Source organism: Mobula birostris, chromosome 13 (assembly GCF_030028105.1).
Source record: "Mobula birostris isolate sMobBir1 chromosome 13, sMobBir1.hap1, whole genome shotgun sequence".
In the NCBI taxonomy this organism is placed as follows: domain Eukaryota; kingdom Metazoa; phylum Chordata; class Chondrichthyes; order Myliobatiformes; family Myliobatidae; genus Mobula; species Mobula birostris.
In genome coordinates this window covers 72,107,469-72,113,226 of record NC_092382.1, presented here as the reverse complement: position 1 = coordinate 72,113,226, position 5,758 = coordinate 72,107,469, and the positions used below count along the sequence as shown (strand labels likewise).

The following is a 5,758-nucleotide window of genomic DNA, read 5'->3' as shown; positions in this document are numbered from 1 at the left end:
GGCAAGAACGTCCCCAATGTCGCCCTCACCCTGATGGCCAGCTTCGTATGTGGCTGCATCAGGTTGTGTGTAGAGCCCAGGTATGTGGGCACCAAGTACCACTATGTGCCCAGGTTCTACCTGTCACCCTGGCTACGAAGGATGGGTCTGGCCCCACTCCCGCGCAACGCCCCAGTCAGCTGGTCGTTGCCGGCATACCTATCCCACGTAGCAAAGTTCTTCCAGGAGAACGCCTTTGACCACAAGGCCATCAGGCAGTGGTCGGCACGAAGTGTCCCGCAGGCACTGCAGGAGAAGGACGTGATGGACACAGTGGGGTGGTTCCCTGAGCAGACTGTCCAGTTCATCTGGCAAAATGCCTCATCGCCAGATCTCACCAACAGGCACCAAGACTGATAAGAACAGATACTAAACTTGATCTTAGCCAAAAGGCCGAGAAGCGATACCCACTACTGTCCGGACCCTTTTGGATCCTGCTAGTCTTCCCTCTATTAAGTTGGACCGATTGTCTACAGGACACCGATTTATCCTACTTCTCTCCAACGTTTGAAGTAGATTTGGTGTAATTTCTCTCAATCTTTGACATAAGTTGTATTTTTCTCCCTTGTCGCGAAATCTCTCTCGGAATACAGCTGATCACGTAAAATAGCTGATATTGTACCAACCAAATGAGAGAGGCGGCCGTGGTTTGTATGAATACTCCTCTCAGCTGATAGTCCTGTCGAACTGTTCCACCCGCCCTCTCTAGCGTCTGATGTTAGTGCAAGCGTGATGACGTTTACGGAAGGCGTTGCAGCGAGAGAAGCAAAGTTTGGGCCGAGTCGTTCGGCGGGCCCGGCGGGGCAGGTGACTGGGGAAGGGGGATCTCCGGAAACGGGAGGAGTGTGGATAGGAACATCGGATGGAAGCGATGGCTGGGGTTGTAAATGGGGGAAGTGAGGCCGTTTGATGAGGGACGATGGGTAGTTGGGGGGAGAGGGACGGGGTAGAGTCGGACGAAAGGGAGGGGGTAGGGTTGCAACTTTGACAATATTTAAATGTGAGCTGGCATGTGACAAATAACGGCATAGCAGTCAATAGATTATTTCCACAGAGAAAAAAAATCTAACCGTCCGGCTGGACTTCAGCTTTTTGACCAGAGCTGGTTCCGTTAAGAAATTGGTGATAATCGGGAGAATGTGGGTACACTGCTTTCCTGATATCCCAAGGTCTTTCTGCCATATGCCACAAGCCAAATACTGGAGATATTTATGAATATTCCGCATTTGCCTAAATTTGTGCAGCTCCATCCAGCATTTAACAACGTTCTCCAACCTATGGCTTACTACATCTCCAAGGAGAGAAAAAGGTGGAAATCTGAGGAAAAGAGGCATAAAATACCGAAAAGGATTCGGTGGTAATGCAGCATTCTGTAGAGAATGATTCAGATGTGATGTGATTCTTAATCATGGCAGAGATCTTTCATCAGTTCTAAGGAAGAGCCATTAACCTGACACATTTGCTCTGTTTCTCTGCAGAATGCTGAATGAAGTGACAAGTATCCCCAGCACTTATTTTCATTGAAAAGATATTGCCGTTCCGTCATTGTGGTGGCTGGATCGAAATCCTGGAACGCCAATGCTTTCCCCCTCAGGAGTACAGAGATCCTTAACCAGAAGAAGTGCAGTTGTTCCAGATGCATTCACTGTCAATTCCTTTGGGCAATGATGGATGTGCAGTGAAATCTCACATTGGCAATGAAGTGTGGATTCTGAAAAGCCAATAACTAAAAATAACCTTATAGAACACTACAGCACAGTGCAGATCGTTCGGGCTAACCACTCCCTCCTAAATCACCCTCTACTTTTCTAAAATCCCTTTCATGTCCAGAATATATCAGCCTCTACCAACACTCTGGTAGTCAGTGTGTTCCACACACCACTCTCTGTGCTTTATATATAAAAAAAATCTTACACCTGATATCCCCCTGTACTTTTCTCCGGTCACCTTAAAATGATGCCCTCTGGTATCAGCCACTTCTGCACTGGGAGGAAAGGTCTCTGGCTGTCCTTCAAGTGTACCTGAAGATGACTTCAGCTTGTGATCATGCGTTCCCCTTTTCAGCATCATTCGTGATTGTGCAGGACGATGGCAGTTCCGTTTGTGCAAGATTGGGATCTGCTGCAGACTTTGGGTGAAGGAGCATATGGTGAGTAAGTCATGCAGTTCAAAAAATAATTCTTAAAAACTGGTTTGGTAGATTAGCAATAGCACTCATTTAAGGAGGTATTTCTTAACTTGCAGCAAAAGTCTGGAGAAAGAAACGCCCCACGAGAAGGGTGCACCATCTGTGGAGAATTCCCAAGGAAGTTAGGGTGATAATAACATGTGTTATAATGAGGATTAATTAATTGACGGTAGGCAAGAGGACTGGGAAAGTTTAAAACTACAAGGTATGCCACAAAAATTGTAAAGAATGTGGAACATATAAGAAAATTATTAAAAATATTGATGGGGTTTTTACAGAAATACAAGCAAAAAGCCAAAAGTAATGTTGGTTTTTGAGGCTCATTGTAAAATTGGGAATGAGAAGGTACAGATTCTAAATAATGAAAATAATAACAGATTGCAAAGGTCTGTAGGGAGAGAGAAATTTTTATTTTTATCAGTGAAAAAGTACAGGACAAATTTGTGTCTTTACAAATAAGTGGCATCAGAGATAGTGGATGCATTGCTTGTAATCTGAGGAGACCGGATGTGTGTTCTTTATATTTTCAACAAATTTGAGATAAGTGGCTTATCCGGTGATGAGCACAGGTTAAGTGAACGAGCAGAAAGGTGGCCTTTGAAATATAATGTAGAACAAAATATGAAGTTGCCTGCCTGCCCTGGAAGGAAGAATGAAAAACTTGATGGTTAAATAGAGAGGTGATTAGAGAATGTTGCAGTGCAAACTCAATCTCTAGCACACAAGAATGGTGTGTAGGTTATTGTAAGGATTATGGAAAACAAAGGTAAGGATGTTTTGTAGCAAATTTATTGGGAGCTCGTGAGACAACACCTGGCGATCTGTGTACAGTTTAGATCTCGTCTTTAAGGAAGGATATATTTGAATAGGGATTCACGTATGGGGGCGAGGGGTGAGCGAGTAGGGAAGAAAGAGAGGTGATCTTACTGAAGCAAGATTCTGAGGGTGTTGTCAGACAAGATGCTGAGACGATGTTTCTCCAAGTGAGGATATCGAGAAAATGGGATATAGTATGAGTAACTGGTTTCCCATTGATCAGGAGATGAAGAAGAATTTCTTCTGCAGGTTGTGATCCTTTGGAATTCTCCACTTTAAGAGTTGTGGTAGAGCCATAGAATATACAATATATTGCAGGCATATGAACTACATGGAAATCTACAGGTGCAGAGGGAGAGTTGGAAAGTGGTGTTGAGGCCAAAACCAGATCAATAATGATCTTATTGCATGGGGTAGCGGGGATGAAGAGCCATTTGGCTCATGCTCTGTTTCTGATGCATTTAACTCAATGGAGCATTGAGAAGTTTTGCAATGTAGACAACGGTTTTGTATTTGATCATAGGGTACAACTGGCAATTAGTCGATGAACAAAGGAAGCAGTGACAGTGAAGAAAGTGGACACCACACATGCTCGTGACTACCCTGATAACATCAAGAGAGAAATATGCATCAATAAGATGTTGAACCATGAAAAGACTGTCGGCTTTTATGGGCATCGTCGAGGCCCATATCCAATACTTGTTTTTGGAGTATTGCAGTGGAGGAGAGCTCTTTGATAGAATAGGTAGGATCTGTGCTTAAACTTAGGGTTTAAAATAGAGAAGTTTGGGGTGAGGGGGGAAGGGTTAAAGATGTTTTGTATACGGATTGGCTAATTTTAATAATTTTGGTTGTACTGTTGCTGTCACTTTTACAGATATACTTGTGTGGGTTCTTTAGTAACTGCACCTTTGTGTCCTGAGCTGGAAAAAGCTGGCATCCACTCCCAGACATTCTCCCTATAGAACACCCAGAAAACTAAATTATGGGAGAAATGGAACATCTGAAGTTGTACATAATACATTTCCAGATGTTACGGGGACAAAGTAGGACAGGCTTTAAAGTTCAGTATGTAAGCTGCTTCAGCTGTCCTAGGTTTTTTTGTCTGTGGTCTAAATAGGGCATGTTGGAGAATCCATCTACTTGGGCACCTGAGTGAAATGAGGCCTGGGATTTGGGATTAAATTTAAGCGTGATGTAAAATGACATAATTTCAGACAATATTAATGATTTGCGAACTGATCCCAAGTTCAGCCTTTGATTAATGTGATCTGCCTTCCCACAGAGCCTGACGTGGGGATGCCCGAGGCAGATGCTGATGGGTTTTTCCAGCAGCTGATAGCAGGAGTGGTAAGTGCTCCTCATCATTTATCCCTTTGTTTTAAGTGAGTGTTTATGACGTGCAGCAGCAGTTTTCTCTATTTCGACGTACATTACTGAGCATGATCATAGATGGATTTACCTGCCCATGTTTGCTCTCGAAGAGCTTTGTCTGCCAGAATTGAACTAGCACTATAACCAGCAGTAAGGAGGTTAACAGTGCTTTGTCCCAATTTTCAAATGAGATCAATTTTGGAGCTCACCATAGTTCCCTTTGACAGTAAAATGCTGTTCATGGATGGGTGACCTCCCAAAGCATCTTCAGAAGTTTCATCATTCTTCCAGGCCAGCCTTAATACTCAACTTTCATATCGGCACTGGAAGTCTAGTGTGCACCCAGATTAAGTCACAAAATATTCTCTGAACCGATTGTCCAGCAATTGTATCTGACTAATTCTGCCAGAAACCTGTTCCATTTGTACAATTGATATTTTGTGGGCTTGGAGAATTAGAAAAAGATGTAAATTCAGAATACCTGATTTATATTTGTCTTTGGCTACTTTCAGGAATATCTTCACAACAATGGAATTACACACAGGGGCATCAAGCCAGAGACTCTGTTACTTGATGACCAAGGTACAAGGATGCAAATCTCTTCACTTTTATTGTGTAATAGAACAAAAATTGAAAATTGTTATGCCTTATTCACAGCAGTTCAGACATTTAGACAACAGGTGCAGGAGTAGGCCATTCGGCCCTTCGAGCCAGCACCGCCATTCACTGTGATCATGGCTGATCATCCACGATCAGTACCCAGTTCCTGCCTTATCCCCATAAACTTTGATTCCACCATCTTTAAGAGCTCTATCCATCTCTTTTTTTGGAAAGCATCCAGAGACTTGGCCTCCACAGCCTTCTGAGGCAGTGCATTCCATATATCCACCACTCTCTGGGTGAAAAAGTTTTTCCTCAACTCTGTTCTAAATGGCCTGCCCCTAATTCTTAAACTGTGGCCTCTAGTTCTGGACTCACCCATCAGCGTGAACATGCTTCCTGCCTGCAGCGTGTCCAATCCCTAAATAATCTTACATGTTTCAATAAGATCCCCCCTCAGCCTTCTAAATTCCAGAGTATACCAGCCCAGTCGCTCCAAGCTTTCGACATATGACAGTCCCGCCATTCCGGGAATTAACCTTGTGAACCTACGCTGCACTCCCTCAATAGCAAGAATGTCCTTCCTCAAACTTGGAGACCAAAACTGCACACAGTACTCCAGGTGTGGTCTCACCAGGGCCCTGTACAGCTGCAGAAGGACCTCTTTGCTCTTATACTCAATTCCCCTTGTTATGAAGGCCAGCATGCTATTAGCTTTTTTCACTGCCTGCTGTACTTGCA

At 43.7% G+C, this 5,758-nt stretch overlaps 1 long non-coding RNA gene and 1 pseudogene across 1 annotated transcript; one reads left to right on the top strand and one right to left on the bottom strand.

Moving 5' to 3' along the window:
- Positions 1 to 312: 312 nt before the first annotated feature.
- Positions 313 to 444, bottom strand: LOC140208813 (U2 spliceosomal RNA; annotated as a pseudogene).
- Positions 445 to 1,965: 1,521 nt separating this feature from the next.
- On the top strand, positions 1,966 to 4,999 carry LOC140207681 (uncharacterized). The gene is made up of 3 exons (XR_011888618.1): positions 1,966 to 2,188; positions 4,329 to 4,393; positions 4,930 to 4,999. It is a non-coding gene; the product is annotated as an uncharacterized lncRNA (long non-coding RNA).
- The last annotated feature ends 759 nt before the right edge of the window (positions 5,000 to 5,758 follow it).